Raw genomic sequence first — 19542 nt, forward strand, 5'->3', positions numbered from 1 at the left:
ATTTGTGTTTTCATAGGTGTCCCGCAGCAACGCGCGGGGTATCATCTAGTTAATATCGTGAACATACCAATTAAACCAAGCCTCTGCAACAACACAATGCTCTACTGGCAATACAGATGCACACAACAACAAAAAAGAATAAAAGAAAAGTCCTGCTATGGTGATCACTTCCTTGTAGCAGCAGACCAAACACCAGCAAGACATCACAAAAAAAATCATATTCTCCAAAAGCAACACCTCCAAGATGGGAACAATGCACAAGCATCGTTATCGCACTGATCATAGATCATAGGTTTTCACCCTGCAAAAGGTCTGCGCCTCAAAACAATGCTTTCAACAAGATCATTGCCAATCACAACCAATTAAGGTAGACTCGAAACTTCTCTTGTGTTATCGCTCCCACTTGCCGACACCGCTGCTCCAAGTCACGAATCACAAAGCCAACCCTCATCTCTACCAGGACTCGAACCACCATTACTAGTCCCTAGATCTATCATTCTCCACCACTGAGATCACCATCGAACTAAAGACATGTCCCGGGATGGCAACAGACTACATAGCTTTGCATCACTCCCTCTGAAACCAAAACGGTCAGAAAAACACGATAGCACACGACATAATCCCATCCGATCCGGTAATCTCTAGGAATGAGTCGCCCAATGCAATTCATAGGCGGAGCCTTCCAAAACATGACACTTCGGCCAGATCAATGAATACAGGTGTAAACATATCTTCTTCTTTGCTTGAGAGGGGCCCTAGGACAAGTTCCTAGGAGAGCAAGCAAACCATACTGATATGAGGAGGTTCGTCTTGTGATTAGTGTCCATAGTGATGCCTGGACTTTATGGACTATTGTCACAACAAGATGGTTATCGAGCGTGCATTTTTAAAACAGTAGTCTGACTGTGTGTTCAAATTCTTGTTCTTTTTGTAGCAGCGGTACCAACTCTATAGGCAGCGATACATGGGCCGGCTAGACGACATGCTCCAGGATCTTCTACTGGCGGGTCGTCATTTATGTACTCAGTCTAGCCTTTGAGTTGCTCTACAGTGTGAAGTTGTATCGTTACCTTCTTTTTCGTCAATTGGGGATGCTTGTGTTGGTGTCCCGGCAGATTTTTTTTAATTTTTGACTTGCATTTGAATTGAACTATGTATGAATGTGGTTGTTTTATTTACAAAGCGGGGAAAATGTATATTTCGAGGAGGAAATTAAGTAACAGTAAAATGGGTCTAACTAGAAGCCTCCACAGCAATTTAAAGACCTGAGCCGTCCGATAGGCTCATCTAACGGTCTTCCTCTGCACAGTAGTCCCGAACTGCCCGTAACCAAATTCTGACTACGACCGATCGCTTCAATTCAGGCTTGTTGGCCGTCTCTTGGGCCACTCCTCTGCGGCCTTTTCACAGCATCGCGGCCATGCAAACGTTAATGGGCTGCTACTCCCAAAATTGATCTAAACGTCATCTCATGAACCGGGCCGAGAAACGGTGAACCGCGTGGTACTTTGACGGTCCAGTTGGTAATCTGCATGTATCTTCTTTGTTCATTGCGAGCTGCTGCTCTCCAGGCCCAACATACAGAGCCTCTCTCTTCGTAATGAACCGACGCAACACATGCCGGTGGCGACGGCATAATAAGATGAGAAAGCTTGGTCATTACTCCCTTCCGTTGTTGGCCCAGACCCGGCAGTACTCTCGCCACTCTGATACCAATTGTTGATCCAGACCCGGCAGTACTCTCGCCGTTCTGGTACCAAGCACAGCCCCTGTACGTCGAGTACTTTCCGACGTAGACGACCAAGCGATTTCTGGCGAGACGACGATCCACGTACACAGTATCCCTCCACGATGCACTAAGACGATTTACCTCCGTCTATGTACGTAAGAGCATCCCCACTCGTTGGCGCTCCCCACGCCCAAATCCGGCGAAATTTTCGTCCGGATTGGATGAAGATTTGGCGTGGGGAGCGCCGAAGTTCCAGCCGTCCCCCCGGCAGGAAACCCCCAACCTCGACCATTTGACATATTTCAAACAAATTCAACATAAAATTTAACAAGTTCGGCAAACAAGAGGACGAAAATTGCTGAAACAAATTCGGCGATAACAGTACAACATGCAGTAGCCCTCCATTCGCTGTCTCGGCTTGCACTTCCGGCGACCTCGTGCCGACCCACCACGCCGACGAGGTGCCAGTCCGGCGTACATGCTTGCCAAGCAACCAAGGATCATCATGTGCTCGTCGTCTTGAGCGGCTGCTGCCATCTCTTCTTGCATAAGCTCGACGAACATCTCGCTCCTCCTCTTCGTCCGAGTCCATGGCCGGCGAGGCAAATGGACGAACACCTGACGGGCGTGGTCGAGGCAACCCGAGCCGCGAGCGACGACGAGCAAGCAGGCCGGAAAACAGGCCGCCGGAAGAGCAGCCAGATAGGCCGTCGTCCAAACACGGCGGAATATAGGCAGGTGGGGAAGGAGTGGCGGCGCATCTGGGCAACAAGCCGGCGGGGTGGTTCCGGCGGCGAGAGAGATACGAGGGGTGGGGGAGATTTTGAGCGACGTGGCGGTGGGGTTCGTGCGTCGAGTCACCGACAGATCGGGCCCTTCCCCGCTTTTCACTCGTCCGGAGTCCCCGAGCGCTCCCCGGGGGGCCGGGGGGGCGTGGGATCGCCGGATGAATTTAGGCCCAAATCCGGACGAAAACGAGGAACCGGGGGCGCGACTGGGCCGAATTACGCCGTCCGGATGGAAAAAACGCTCGCCGGAGGCCTCCTCGGGGGGACGAGTGGAGATGCTCTAACCAGCTAGCACCGATCGGCTGATTTCTAGCTAGCACAACACAAGAATCCTTTGGATAGCAACAGGTGCGTATCACACCTTTGTATTGATTCTTCACAACTCACGGTGGTGCTTACAAGGGGCGTACACGCATATATATATGCTAGGCAATAAGGTGATGCTAACCGACTAGGATTAGAACTCTACTCCTACCCGGACTACTACATCAGACACATACGTATACTACACTTATACGGTTGTGTGGCGTACGGAGTGCTTATTCCTAACAATCACCCCCTAAGCACGACGTGCTCTTTACCTCGGCCATGTTTGTAAGGCCGCTTCACGGACGCGCTCGTGACCAAGATTTAGCGTCTTGATCGTCTCCCACGCTTTCTTTGCAGATTTCTTCGAGATCATGTGCTGCTTCACGTCCATCGGCATCACTGAGCAGATGGCCGTGAGTGCCTGTCGGTCCTTGCAGTACATCGACGGGCCCTTCTTGAACTCATCGCCACCGGGATCGACAGCTTCCCAGATTTCGTTGGACTCGAGCGCCCACTACATCGTGGTCGCCCACACCGTGTAGTTGTCGCGGATGTACCGCGGGTACTACGTCGACACCGGTGCCGCGGCGCCGGAATACTCGCCCACCTCCTTCGTCATGACCTCCCGTTACTAGGAGATTCTCCACGAGGCTCTGATACCAATTGTTGGCCCAGACCCGGCAGTACTCTCGCCGCTCTCATACCAATTGTTGACCCAGACCCGGCAGTACTCTCGCCGTTCTGGTACCAAGCACAGCACCTGTACGTCGAGTACTTTCCGACGTAGACGACCAAGCGATTTCTGGTGAGACGACGATCCACGTACACGGTATCCCTCCACGATGCACACAGACGATTTACCTCCGTCTATGTACGTAACCAGCTAGCACCGATCGGCTGATTTCTAGCTAGCACAACACAAGAATCCTTTGGATAGCAACAGGTGGCGTATCACACCTTTGTATTGATTCTTCACAACTCACGGTGGTGCTTACAAGGGGCGTACACGCATATATATATGCTAGGCAATGAGCTGATGCTAACCGACTAGGATTAGAACTCTACTCCTACCCGGACTACTACATCAGACACATACGTATACTACACGTATACGGTTGTGTGGCGTACGGAGTGCTTATTCCTAACATCCGTTACCTTCTTAATAGTCGTTCCTCGCGGTGGCCTAATCACGATTTAGCTCTGCCGTATGTCCCGTCTCCCATGGTATGAAGATGCGTTACTCCCCCTTCGCTTCCTTCATTGCTGATCCTCCATATAGATTGTGTGTTATTCAGTTTTCTCCCATCAGGTCTTCATCCCCTTTCCATTTATCGTCCACGTTTCTTGAATTTGCTGTTATTTCTGGAAGTTCGTGCACACTCCTATGTTGGGAACTTTGGCAATGGGGCTGGACACGGGATCTGCTTGACATCCATTTGTGAGTCCATTCCAGCCAGGTAAGCTTGTCCTCTCTTCCATTCATGGGTTGAGCTTCAGCCCGGCATGCCCGGGCAGCTGCCCGGGCTCGAGCTCGTACGGCAGCGTTGAAATGTCCTGTCATTATGCGCTAATTAGCGATAAGCTAGCTGCTTGCCCGGGCTGCAAATCCAGCGCTTCACCTATATTAGATCTCCCTTGGCCCAATTAAACAACAGAAAAGTCCAACAAGCCACCAGTAAGGAAGCCACCAGTTCAGTCATTCGGTCATTCCGCCCAGGAACTGATCCGTCGCTCTGTTCGTCCGTTCGGTTCCTGCACGGCGGCTGCCTCTGTTAGCTACGCCGGCGCCAGGCAGGGGCGCGGCCAGCCGGCCACACAATAGCGACGGTGGTGCGGCGCTTGAAGACTCTGCTGCAGATTGCAGGTCAGGCGGCGGCGCGGCTCCCATCGCCTGCTCACATCGCAGTGGGCCAAGGCAGTTGTGATCCGCTTTGCTTATTTTAATCAGCGAATTGAGGAAAAATGGTATATGTTCATCTAGCTGATTACTTCCCCACTTGGAAGTAAGTAAAACTTTTATGTTGTTGAATCACTGTATCAAATCCTTAATTTCAGAAAATGTGAACACCAATTTTTCGTTAAAAAGCAAAGTCACAACACTCCCACTAAAAATATGTCCTTTTAGCGCAAAGTAGAATCTTCCGCTAATAGCTTACTAAATCACGCTAAAATGCTAGATAGGACTTAAAAATAGTGGTATTTCTCCCGCTAGGCCCACATATTTTCATATTAGGATTTGAAAGTTAGATCTAGGTATATAGTATGCAATTATGCACTATTTTTTATTACGGCAATTATCATTAAAGTTCAGTACAGGTTTTTATCATTGAATTTCTTTCTATATTTATAGATGCCTTTATTTTTAGAAGTTTTCTTGTTTTGTAGAAAACGCTAAATGCCTTAGCTTTGCTATAGCTTTTCTAGCGTTCGCGAATAGTCGCCACTAAGACTCATAGCCCGTTATTTTAAACTTTTGATTTTTATTACATATGGCATTGCGATTCTCGCCTATTTTTTATTTCCATGGTTTGCCCAAGCTTCGATTTTTTTCTGGCTCCGCCACTGCTTCCATTAATTTACAAGTCTTGATTTCTCCTAAGTTTCTGTATATTCAGTTTGCAAGATACTCTTCGTATTCTATACAGTCTTTTAGTAGATCGTCCATTCTTGAGTTTCGTTCCCATTATTGCCTCCCTAGTGTTCATCGTCCTGGTTGATGTGTAGCAGGGTATTCTACAGCTGTTGTTTTCTGTAGTAGGTCATGCAACAAGATTTGGCAGGACATGGTGATGAAGGTGAGGAATGGAGAAGAGGAGTCAACGACACTGATTAGGGAGAAAGAGAGAGGCCACTGTGGTGCTGGTCGACATGAGGGATACATATAACGCCGAGTGTCTGCTCGCCAGATATCCCTACGCAACCCTAGCTCGACCACTGTGGCGCCTTTGTCGTTGCTCGCTTATGTGACTCCTCCATCTACTGTCTCTCCCTAGGTCATGCAACACAACCATCAAGATCTCTCTAACAAAGGTCAAGTGGTCTTGTGGTCTTCCGGATTACTTGATTGTCGAAAGAACAAAGTTGTGGCTTAGCTATGGTGATGTGGTTTGCTGCAGACTGAAGATACACCCTTGAAAATATGCTGATTATTTCTATGACTGCTTATTATCTCTTCATGGTTTCATGAGGATTGTACATTTACTGGTACATGCATCTTCTGTTGTTCTCGTGTTGTAGTGTTGCATGTATCACAGAGACTGTATGTCTTCTTCCATGCTCGCTGAGTTTTTCAAATTTTCTACCTGTGTGTTGACACCATGTTTGTTTTAGATTTCAAACGATATCCACACCGGAGCCCTGCTGTTAGGTAAACTAGGAGGAGCAAAGCCTGTTGTGAATGAATAAAGTAGTGGAATCATAAATGCACGATGAGCAGACCTTTCAAGTTTCAGCTGCGCAATCAGCCATGATTGGTGAAAGGTGTCTTCTAACTAAATCTGTTATGTTTTATTTGATCTTGTAGAAAATGAAGCTTTGGGCAGATCTGGGCAACTAAAGCAAGTGAGTGGGAGAAAAATCCTTTCGGGTGATGAAACTGGAGAGCTAGAAATTACAAGGCACTATGTTTTTCCAGTACGTATTGCTAGAATATTATCTTATTTAGGCAACACGTTCCAGCCATAATAGATTTTCCTGCAAATAGCCTTGTGAAGATAAGTTCATATTGGAGGACTGGCAAAGGATACACTCCAGGTAATATGACAGAGCCTAATTGGACTTCCTTTTTTTGTCTGAACTGGTAGTACCATTAGCATCCATGCTTTTAAAATGGAAAAGAAAATTGCTGACGGTGGGATCTTTTTCTCCCGCGTTATCTTATCTGACTATTACGTAGTTTTTTATGAGGTAATGTGACAGTGTCATGGTCGATCTTAGTATAATTTTGATGGGATCTCTCGGGATACCCGATCTTCAGAGCGGCGAGATGCGTAAGTTGGCACTACATTAGCATCCACAGGTTATTAGATTAGGCATGTTTGTACCGGCTAAGTAATACTCCGTAGATCTTTAGAACATGTATGTACTATTGATATTATAATAGCTGTCCTGAAATATTGTGGATACGTCCCTTTCAAAAATAAAATTCTTGAATATGCGTATGTTAATATTTTATTAGTTATTCCAGTTCCCGTGACTTTGTTCATATATTTACAGGTTTCCACCTTAACATGGACGGGCGCAGCAACGCGCGCATCCATGATCTAGTATATTAGTAAGGTGAATCAGCATAGATACTCTTTCATACATGGAAGATCATATATGGATGGAAAATTACAGACACTTAATCCCCATGATCATTCCGTGCTTTTTCTAGAAAAGGTGCATCATTACAATCCAAACGACAACACTTGTAGGAAAAAGAGGCAGCATTAATGTATGATGCTTCATGCTTTGTTCACCCATTTGTCCTCCGGTCACAGCTACAATGTGAGGTACGTGGTGCGGCGGTAGGTGGGAAAAACCCTAGCACCGTGTCGTAGCCAAGGTTTTTTTTCTCGGCCACTATTTTTTACCGGAGGGCACCGAGAAATTCGGTTACCGCGAAATCTCGGAAATCTCGGGAATATTTCGAACGAGTTTATTCAAACGAATTTTGAATTCAAAAATTTTATAGCATGAAACAGATAAATTTCTACCGTACTTACACATAACTGATAACGTAACGCAGTGGCAATACCTTTCAGCTTAACAGCAGTAGGTTATGGGTTCGAATCACATGTACCACATTTTTTCTTTTTAAGCAAAAAAAGAAGAATAAAATGATAAAAACAAAGTATTTGCGCATCGGGTATTCGAACTCAAGACGAAGTAAAACAGAGGCTCGTGGATGTCTAGCCACCGCGCCCAACCATCTCTCTAGTATGTACACTATACAAGCTATTTCTTTCAGCTTAACAGCAGTGGCAATACCTTTCAGCTTAACAGCAGTAGGTTATGGGTTCGAATCACATGTACCACATTTTTTCTTTTTAAGCAAAAAAAGAAGAATAAAATGATAAAAACAAAGTATTTGCGCATCGGGTATTCGAACTCAAGACGAAGTAAAACAGAGGCTCGTGGATGTCTAGCCACCGCGCCCAACCATCTCTCTAGTATGTACACTATACAAGCTATTTCTTTATCACAGACTAGTCTAAATTCAAATCAACCCGAAATTTTTTGGCCGGTATCAGTGTTTCTCGGTGGGTAACGGAATGTTCGGTTTTCGGCGAGATTTCGGATATTCCGGCCGAGAAAAAAATCCCTGGTCGTAGCTATAGGATGGCGGTTGCGTAGGCGATGGCCGACGGCGGCCGCTCAAGGTGGCGTGGGAGCTCTGGGGGACAGGATCACCGATGCACCACATGCTGGCCGTGCTCTCTCTCTCTCTCTCTCGGAATGCTGTCGTTTCATTAAACTTGAACAGTAGAGTCATCGAAGTACTACTGAGCCCTGCTTACATCGCCAACACCCATGGTCATGTCTTTCGCTTGTACTGAAAATATCCTGCGCATGCGGGATTGTTTGTAAACCAAAGATAACTGTTTTGCATCGAATCTGCTAGTATTGGTAAATCGAGAACTTTGGATCAACTGGTTGGACGGCTCATACTGCCTGGTCCCAACCATAAAAAACCTCTACGGACCATTGGATCCACACACCCTCAAATTCAATAGCAAGAAAATCTACTTTCATGCATGGACGACCAATCCTACTTGGCGGCGGCGCACTCGGGCGGGGGGCCGTGCGGGAACCGGTTCCAGGTGTCGGTGCAGTAGTTATAGATCATGTGGTTCTTCTGCACCCACCGGAGGCGGGCCTGCGCTGTGGTGTCGAGCTCCTGGTGCATCCACGCGCCGTTGGACCTAGCGCACGCCGCCACATCCTGCGACGTGCACCCACTCGCCGCGAACCCCTTGTACGACGCCACGAACGGCACCCGCGACCAGTCCGTCTTGATGCGCCCGTCCTCGGTTGCCCATGCCTCAGCGTCCCACAGGCTCGCGTACACCTCATCGGCTGCCGCGTCGGGAACGGCACCCCCGTCCTCGCCGCCTAGTTCCGGTGCTCCCGTATCGGCGTCCCGTCCACGTAGAACCTGGAAGCATAGGGATAGTAAGCTGTATCAGCGAAAATACCGAACGGAACCCGGCAACGGGCGAGGTCGATATCGCGAACGCTCATTAGTTGGAGATTAGCAACGTATTAAACGGTAAACGCGTTTTCTGATTTTCACCATCTTTAGAGACAATTCGTATTCGTCGTATCTCGCGCAGGCTCGGTGCAATAACTCAGGTGCAGGTGGACCGGTGCCTTCAGTTGCTCCAACGGTCATCTGTACCAAAGATAGCAAGTCGCCTTCATAATCACTCCCAAGCTGCAAGTACCTCACTCGCCAGGAAGAAGCAGTTCATCCCCAAGCCATTCAGTCACCATCTCTCCCACTCAATCCTTCGCCAGCCGAGCCCTTCCGACATGTCTCAGTCCAGTTCAGCCCCGGCTCCGGCGCATGGCCTCGTCGGAGAGATCGCACCTCCCACTCATCCGATGCCCCTTCTGCCATGCTGGGGCAGGTTGTTTGGTTCGTTTCAGGCACCTCGGCCAACCCTGGAAGGCACTTCTACAAATGCGAGAACCAGGGCGTAAGAATCTCAACAGCCACGCTTTTTCAGCACTTTTATTTCCTGTCAAATCTGTAGTTGTTGCTCATATCCCCCGTTCTCCCCCTGCAGCCCGGTGGATGCAGCTTCTGGAAATGGGAGAACAAGTACAAGGTGGGGTAGATTCTTCATGCCCGCACCATACGTCGTGCTCCTGGACAACAACGCTCACCTTAAGAAGATCTGGCTCGTCGCCATCACCAACTTCCTGACGTTGTGCGTCGTCGTAGCACGCATGATCTGAAGACTAGCAAAGCCGGCCGGCTGATCCTTCGAGACTGTCCTGAAGATGGCTGCTACGTCAGATATCCCTTGGATCTCACCGCGCGCTTGCACATGAGTCTCCAATCGCGCCTACGTAGAGAAATTCCTTCTCCATTCGAGGCAACTGTCATTAGCCTCTAGTTAATTAGTGTTAGCGTTAAGACTAGTCACAATGCATAGTATCATATAGAAGTATCATGCGTATGATACTACTACATGTTACTATCTCCACAATGCATGGTATCATATACTAGTATCATAGTCACCTTATATTAATTAATTTGTAGAATCTCAATGCAAATATGTGTACAAGATTTACTTGAGATTAAATTTTCTAGTAGTATGTGCTATGATACAGTATCTACCTATGATACTACTATCCTCTCTCTCATCCTTAATTGCACTGCCACATCAGCATTTTGCATGCATGGAATGCATGATACTACCTATGATACTCCCATTGTGGGTAGTCTTAGTAGTTTGTATCTTTCGCATTAGCCTAAGTTTACCCACGGACGAAGTATGTAGTACAACTATGTAACCCAGTGTGATTAAGCATGCCGGCCGGCCAAAATGATTGTGCAATAATGCAGCACCACATGCAGATCCGCTTTAGCTGCATTTACTTTTGTTCTGTTGAACAGTTGAAGTATATGCATGTCATTAACTAAAGGCTGCCCATGGCGATACGCGCAGAGACCAATCAAGCTTCTCGAATCTGTAACACTGCCCGCTTGCAACTGGAGAGGCAGGTACTCCATGTATCTCCTAGCTCAATTAAATGACTGGTTAGGTTTGGGCGCCAACTACTTTCTCCCCATTCAAGTCGGCCGAGCGGCTGCTTCGCGGCTCGTAAATACAAGGCAGTCCTCGCGGGAGAGGATAGCGAGGCTCCTTCACAGAGCAGTTGGACCAAAGAGAAGCAGCTTAGATCCCTTCCAATGGCGTAGAGGGACGTGGGTCTGCGTTGTGCAAGGTACAGTGTCCCTTTGGTTGCGTACTACCAAATTTGCTGCACCGAATTTCACTGATGTTCCAGATAGGTAACTATATGTTTTGCAGATGGATTCCAATGTGGACAGCACCTCCACGCCGCAGGGGATGATCACGGACCCCCCGGCGGTCCCTAGCCCGACATCTCGTTCTTCGCCACAGAAAGTATGTGCAATGGTCAGTTCTTTGGACGAGTACAAGCGCACTCTAGTTCAGGAGATTGGTTTTGGAGGTGTCTTGCAGTTACCTGTTCTAACTAGACTGAACCTGAGGTTCAGTACATGGCTAATGAGTCGCGTAGACGTAGAGGGCCGCTGCATCAGACCAATAGATGGTAGGAAAAGCATTAGGTTTTGGCCAGGCGATGTTCATAAGGTTTTCGGCATCCCAGCAGGAAGCCAAAGCCTCAACGGTGTAGACACGACCTTTGCGGAGCCATCTATTTCTTTCATAAAAACCACCCTAGGCATGAAAGGTAGCCTTGTGCTTAAGTCAGCGGAATCCATCATCAGCCGCGAAATCAGTGAGAAAAATTCAAGCAATCTCGAGAAGGATTGCTTCAAGATGGCTTTCGTCATCTTTGTGATGGGCCATTTGTTCTGTCTAAGCTGAGAAACCATCTCCCTGGTGTATTGGTCGATGTGTCTGTGGGATGGGAAGTGCACCTTCTCAGCGCAGGTACTCATCGGGTGGTGGTTGTGCCCGTCTCTGAACTCGTTTATGTACCACCCCCCATCTTCTGTACGTAGCAAACGAATCATCGAAGGGCATTGGCAACGAATGGATGAAGAATTATCTTGCTTTGGTTTACCCTGCAACACAAAAAAATATCCATGTTTAGTAGTCTGTCTGGATTGTTAGAATGGAAGGAGACGTGATGTTTACGCCCCCCTCCTTTTCCTGTAGACAGTGTTGGGCCTCCAAGAGCAGAGGTTTGTAGAACAGCAGCAAGTTTTCCCTTAAGTGGATCACCCAAGGTTTATCGAACTCAGGGAGGAAGAGGTCAAAGATATCCCTCTCATGCAACCACTGCAACCACAAAACAAGAAGTCTCTTGTGTCCCCAACACACCAAATAGGTGCACTAGTTCGGCGAAGAGATAGTGAAATACGGGTGGTATGAATATATATGAGCAGTAGCAACGGTGCCGGAAAATAGCTTGCTGGCGTGTAGTTGATGGTGGTAGTATTGCAACGAGTAGTAACGCGATAAAACGATAAACAAGCGGCGATAGCGATATTTAGGAACAAGGCCTAGGGATTAGACTTTCACTAGTGGACACTCTCAACATTGATCACATAACGGAATAGATAAATGCATACTCTACACTCTTGTTGGATGATGAACACATTGCGTAGGATTACACGAACCCTCAATGCCGGAGTTAACAAGCTCCACAATTCAATGTTCATATTTAAGTAACCTTAGAGTGTAAGATAGATCAAAAGACTAAACCAAGTACTAACATAGCATGCACACTTGTCACCTTCATGCATATGTAGGAGGAATAGATCACATCAATACTTGTCATAGCAATAGTTAACTTCGCAATCTACAAGAGATCATGATCATAGCATAAACCAAGTACTAACACGGATGCACACACTTGTCACCATTACATCGTGCGGGAGGAATAAAACTACTTTAATAACATTGCTAGAGTAGCACATAGATAAATTGTGATACAAAATACATTGCAATCATAAAGAGGTATAAATAAGCACTTCACTATGCCATTCATAACGAGTGAATAAGTATTCTCCGAAATATAGCCTAAGAGACCCACACGGTGCACACACTTGTCACCTTTACACACGTGGGACAAGGAGTCTCCGGAGATCACATAAGTAAAACTCACTTGACTAGCATAATGACATCTAGATTACATGCATCATCATATGAATCTCAATCATGTAAAGCAGCTCATGAGATTATTGTATTGAAGTACATAGGAGAGAGATGAACCACATAGCTACCGGTACAGCCCCGAGCCTCGATGGAGAACTACTCCCTCCTCATGGGAGCAGCAGCGGTGATGAAGATGGCGGTGAAGATGGCAGCGGTGTCGATGGAGAAGCCTTCCGGGGCACTTCCCCGTCCCGGCAGCGTGCCGGAACAGAGACTCCTGTCCCCCAGATCTTGGCTTCGCGATGGCGGCGGCTCTGGAAGGTTTCTGTGGGTTTCGTCGAACGCCTCAGGGTTTTCGCGACGGAGGCTTTAAATAGGCGAAGAGGCGGCGCAGGAGGGCTAAAGGGGTGGCCACACCATATGGCGGCGCGGCCAGGGCCTGGGCCGCGCCGGCCTATGGTCTGGGGGCCCAGTGCCCCCCTCTGGTCCTTCTCGTGTGAAAATAGGAACCTGGGCGTTGATTTCGTCCAATTCCGAGAATATTTCGTTACTAGGATTTCTGAAACCAAAAACAGCAGAAAACAGGAACTGGCACTTCGGCATCTTGTTAATAGGTTAGTTCCAGAAAATACACGAATATGACATAAAGTGTGCATAAAATATATAGATAACATCAATAATGTGGCATGGAACATAAGAAATTATCGATACGTCGGAGACGTATCAAGACGCAAAGGTTTCTCACCGCACAGCAGCACACAATCTCCTGCATACACTTCCCCCCAGCAACATTTCGCCGAGCCTTTGCGTATCGAATACCGAAGCCTAGTTCCCAAGAATAGAGATTATAGAATTCATAAGCTTCTGCCACTGAATCAAAGGTTGTGCCAACTGAAGGCGTGACAACAGCATCGGTAGTTCTCTCCGCGAAGCCGGTGAAAGCCGATTCAAGGGCTGTAACTCTGTCTACGCTTGTAGCTCTGTGGTCAGGGATGGATCCTAGCCGTTTCCTACAGTGTAAAATCATGCTGTCAGTGCGTCCCATGCGATGGCCAACTGTTTGCTGCAAAACTAATTTCAGAGATTTCAGGATTTCTCGGATGGTTTACCTCCTTTTCCAGCCAGTCTCGTCTGCAGATTTTGGAACACCGTTCGGCAATCTCTCTCTTGGGTACCATTCAGCCGGCGTAGCATCAACATCTAATCTCCCTTCACCTGGGGCGGTACAATCAGAAGATGCATCCCCTTCCTCCTCCGCCACTGTATCCAGCCTCTCAGTATCCAGCCCGAATACGACCGAATCAGGATAAGGGGGGGCAACATCAGCTTGAGGTAAATGCAGGCTGCGATGGATCCAAACAAGTACCGCAGACATGTTAGGCAAAGACAAATCAGGAATGGATCCCTTGTAAGATCTAAGCAAAAAACAAATCGCCCACCCAGGCGATGCCATCATGGAATCCATGGATGCGGATGTTATGTCTTCTGCAGGAGCCGCTACCGCCGCAAATGGTTGCTGCCGGATGAACAGCCACGGTGGTGCGGCTGTGTGAAGCTACAGGAGAAGAACAAGCTCTAGAGGAGGAAGAAGATCGTCAGGATCTTAGGATGGAGAAGGAGTAAAGGAGGCTTTTGCTGGGTACAGATGTACGAGGCAGATGTACAAGGAACTGTTCTGTCCAGGAGATGGACTACGCATAGTAACTGCTTCATCATTAACTTCCAGCCCACTTGCGTACGAGCATGCGCCGTATAAAAAAGAGTATCTCCTCATCGGAAAAAACTTAATGATCCGTATTCGCTAAACGCTATTTTACTCGCTAATCGCGGTGCAACAACCAACGCGTGAGATTCTGACCTCGCCCGTTGCCAGGTCCCAATCGTGCACGTCGGCTGTATCAGATTCTACGTTGAGAAGACGATGTACACACACATGATAGGAAAAACTCATCTGCCTCCGTACTTACAGGATATGGGTGGGGTTCCAGACGATGGAGTAGGTGTGGAAATCCATGGTGGGGTCGAACCACATGTGGAACTGCTGCTCCCGGTTGCCCTGCCCCTGGCTGAACACGTTGGTCTGCACCGTGTAGGGCTGGCCGCTCGCGTTCCCCAGGAACTCGAAGTCGACCTCGTCGTGGTGCGCCCCCTGCGGCGGCGACGTAAGCTGCATATACATAAGATGAACACGAGTCAGTACATGCGCCGATGCTCGTGCGCTTGCTCGTGTGCCTGCCCGGCCTCGTTCTTACATAGAAAGCGGTGACAGTGCCGGCAGAGTTGCCGGGGACGAGCTTGATCTTCATGTCGAAGCGGCCGAACAGGTACTATCCTTGAAGCGGAACCCGGAGCCGGAAGCCTTGTCCATAGATAGCGTCAGGAGGTTGCCACCGTCGAGGATCTTCGCGCGCCCATCACCAAACGTGATGTCCACGTCCTGGTAGAAATTGCCGCCGCGGGCCACCCCGGCAACCAGCAGCACAGAGCACAGAATCAGCACGAATGTTCACTTTGGATTGGACGTCAGCGTCGATCGGCTGCACTGATCTATACTACGTACGTACTTGTTATGCTGTGATTGTGTGTAGCCAACAAGGTGCAAGTTGTGGTTTTATAAGCCAACGACATCCTCTGATTCCTTCAGCGCTTATCTCCTCAGGAAAGGTAGTGCTTAATTGTTAGCTAGAAGTAATTAATTGGGAGTGATTTACGACCAATCATATAGAGTATCACCAAAACAATTGTTATATTGATTGCTCTCAGACTTTTAGATTACTAGTACAAATGCCCGTGCGTTGCCACGGGGCTCAAAGTATCTTTGATTGCCACATTATATAAAAATAATGTACGTGAAGATATCCGAGCTACTGTAGGAGAGCCACCAGCGGCAAGGCGAGCTGGCAACCCAGCTGATCTCTTCAACTCAAATCATCTCATGTTGATGTTGTCTTGGGAATGTTCGCTGTCCAAAACCAAGTTCTTCGCGTGGCTGCTCGTCCAGTTCGCAGGTGCACACTCGTGACATAGAAGTTAAACATTCCAATGAAATAAATAAAATGCTAGGACATAAAAGTTCTTAAAATTACACAATCACCTATGAAACGAAAGAAAATATGGAAAATTAGACGAGTCTTCAGAAAAAGAAATATCTCCTGAACTTTGTACAATTGTAGATATTACAATGGATGATAAGCTATTTATATAAATTCTCAAACTACAAAAAATGTACATATATAGTAAATAGTTGATGTACATCATCGGAGATGCATGGCTGACTAATTATCATAGTTCAGCTTCTGTGAAAATTGTAGCTAATGAAGCTCTTCAAAATGAGAACCTCCAAATCTCGAAGCTTGATACATGAATAGTAGGCATCAATAATTGATATTCTGCACCAAAATCTCTAAGATTGAACTTATCACTAAATAAATCAGGTAACTATCTGTTTGCACCAGAATATCATGCTTCAAAATGACATAATCGATGAATCTATACCTTAATAATAAAGGAGCTAAGCTTTACTGCCAAAATTTTCTTCTAACATTTTATTTTCCGATTTTACCCTTCCACCATATTACATAATACGGCAAAATAACATGATACCGGTTTGTTTTTCCGAAAGGGCCTTCCAATCCCCGGCCACCCATCGATTTCCGGCGAGCGAGAGGAACCATCCGTCGACTTTGTTTTTCCAATTTTACCCCTGGTTGCTACGCTAGGTTAGGAAATACTTACTCGATTTGCCACCGCCAAGTGAAAACGATTCGTTGCGTTCACGGGTTCGCACCGGTCCGCTTGTTCGAGATGGCATGCTTGGGCCATTCCTTTAGGCGTTGTTCCTTTGTCACGGCTGGGCCGGTCTAATGTCTAACGCCGATGGGCGCTGCCCTCTCGAATCTTCTTACTCATAACCTGGCTCGCCAATGAAATACAAAGCCAACCAAAGCAGCCTATAAGGAATAACAGGAGCCTAGGACGATGCTCATCGGGAGATATGGGGAGAGGGTAACAGAGAAAAACAGGCCGACGCTCTAAAAGAGAGAAAGGAAAGCTCGGATGTGATGGAGATCTGGGAGGCTCTGGTGCCCGAGGCCTCCCAGCCGCCTGATGAAGCCCCTCCTCGAGGTGGACGGCTTGAGGACGGCGCACGACACATGGCCTTGCTCCTCCCAAAGGCAGACGCTGCTCCAAACCTATGCCTGGGAAAATCAGATGTGATATCCGCGGAGAGGATGACGACGGAGAGAGCCTTATCTCCTTTGTCAGTTTTTCTATTTAGGCCGTCCATCTATTTCATTGATGCAAATGACCCTGCATTTTTCTACTGAGCCATTCTACTGAGCCATTGGATGGCAAAATAACATCATACTGGTTTGTTTTTCCGAAAGGGCCTTCCGAGTCCCCGATCACCCATCGATTTCCGACGAGCGAGCGGAACCATCCGTTCGACATTGTTTTTCCAATTTCACCCTTGGTTGCTATGCTAGGTTACAAAATAATTACTCGATGTGCCACCGCCAAGTTAAAACGACTCGTTGTGTTCACGGTTTGCTCCGGTCCGCTTGTTCAGATGGCACGTTGGGCCATTCCTTTAGGAATTGTTCCTTTGTCACGCTGGATCAGAATGATCTTGACGTTCAGCGAGAGGAACAAATCGAGAAAAATTTATAAACATTAAGCTTCACCAATCAACCATAGCACATCTTAAACACCTTGGCAGTGAGTCACCCAAGAAAATGCTTGAACCAACATGTAACAAATAACAACCACAGTTTGGTATCGTATAAACTGATTTGTCTTGCAATTTAAAACAATTAAATTATGGTAGTTGTGTATCTTAGCAAGCGACTCCGAATGTAGTACTTTTATGACCTTTCATCCATATATTTTGCAACCCAAAAAATATATTCTAAAATGAAGCCAATGAAATGAGGCTTAAGAATAAGGTACAAGAGAGATGAAATAGCAAGGACCAGAATTACCTCGAGCATTTGCATTTGTTGGACTCCCCTCAGTTCCACTAATCTGTTGATCTGCTGCTCTCTCATCTTCATGTCATTCGTGAAACAAGGCACTAACTGAAATATAATCAATAAAGAGTACTCAGTAATGCAGTGACTTCATCATTTCCTAGTACATGACTAACATGACGGTGTAATGAACTGAAATATGCAAAAAGGGGTGCTGTTAAAACGAGTTACATGAGAAAATCATATATAATGCAAGAAAATAAAATGGAATATAGTCTGAATAAATATCCTATTTAACTTCAGAAACCATAATAAAACAATGGAGATTCAACTTCTAGTTATCTGTAACACAAATTCTTTCAAGCATGTCAAATGATCTCTGGATGACTTTTAGTTTTAAGGATCTTACTTTTGCTTTCATAAATTATAAAGTAGAGGCGACATCAAGATCAAGCAACCTCCCTTAACTGTCCATGTTTCCGTTCAAATCCTTTTTGTTTATCTCCAGCGGCTCATTTTCATTTTCTAGGGACTTGACCTCTGTGCAATAAAAAAACAATTACAACGGCCGTCGAGACAGGTAATCAAATTCAAGGGGAAGAATCGAGAATTCACTAATGTTGCATCGTGGACAAAAACAATGTTGCTTATGTCTAATCAGGTTGCTAAAATCAGGATAAACTATCATATGATTCCTCAAATCAAATTATGAGACAAATCAGCTTAGGTTAGATGGCATCAAACACTGCTGATGCAAACAACACAGGGAAAAATAATGGGATGTTGTATTAAAAAACAAAACCTCCTAAGAATGAAATAGATATGCAGGTCTTCACTAATCAAACCTAAATCGAGCTAGGTTTCGGAAAGCTCTAATTTAATTTACTGAAGCTCAATATCCACCTTGACATCCGAGCCTTTAAGTTGAGTCCGTATGTGACGAGCAAGCCCGACAAGCCATACCTATATCAAATGGAAACCTTGTTTAGACGGATAAGCATATTTGTTGAATTAAAAGATGCAAGTTCTCTAATGCACCAAATAAGTGAACGATTGGGTGAAGCAAGATCATAAAATAATTAGAATGGCATTGTGAGATAGCAGATAATACATACTTCTTTACCGAAAAAGATAATACATACTTGGTTCAATCGATCCAGGAGGAAAGCTCACGAGTACTGCCATGCAAAAAGCAAACACAAAAGTTGAGAGCAATTCCGTTCGCAGAGCGAGCCATTCAATAGCTGCAAGGCTGGAAAATAAAGGCCAAGAAAAACAATCCAGGAGGTACAGATTCCGTAGTAGTCGTGCTTGCCTCCGCTGCACATTTACAACAACATCGCTGCCACTCTTGGGGAACACCTCCTTTGTCACCCAATGATTCATCTTCTTCGTACAATCCGCACGCTTGGTCCCCACCTTGTCAGCGGGGAAGTGGGTAATAAGGAGGAGCACTCGGATAGCATATGCTAGCATGCAACCTACAATATCAAACATAAAAACATCAGGCGTGAGAATTTCTGCTGGTACCCAAAGCTGTTGCTTGGGTAGAACCGCTTTTTGACAGAGTAAGAGATCGATCAGTATGAAAATGAACAACATGTAAGCATTTATTTTTCTGTATGTGTTGAAAATGTACGCAGAAACAAAATAGTGTGGACATAATTTTGTCATTCAGCTATAGCAGAGTTCGGAAGCTAACCTCAATAGGTGCTAATGTCTCCAACATTGTCCATTGATTTGACCTCATGTACCCACGCTGTTTCATCTCATCAGCAATTTGTAGCCGAAGGAACCTTCTGGTAGTACCTTGCATAAGTTGTCCAAAGTACAAATCTCATCGAACATCACAGATGTGTGAGGCATATCAGTACGGGAAGGAGATTGGTACATGAGGCCATACCTTGTGACGACGTAAATGAGGGTCTTGATGTAGTTGT

General features: G+C 46.4%; 1 pseudogene; it reads right to left on the reverse strand.

Moving 5' to 3' along the window:
- Positions 1-8578: 8578 nt before the first annotated feature.
- Positions 8579-19542, reverse strand: part of LOC124671245 — a 41456-nt pseudogene continuing 30492 nt past the window's right edge.

This window comes from Lolium rigidum, chromosome 7 (assembly GCF_022539505.1).
Source record: "Lolium rigidum isolate FL_2022 chromosome 7, APGP_CSIRO_Lrig_0.1, whole genome shotgun sequence".
In the NCBI taxonomy this organism is placed as follows: Eukaryota; Viridiplantae; Streptophyta; class Magnoliopsida; order Poales; family Poaceae; genus Lolium; species Lolium rigidum.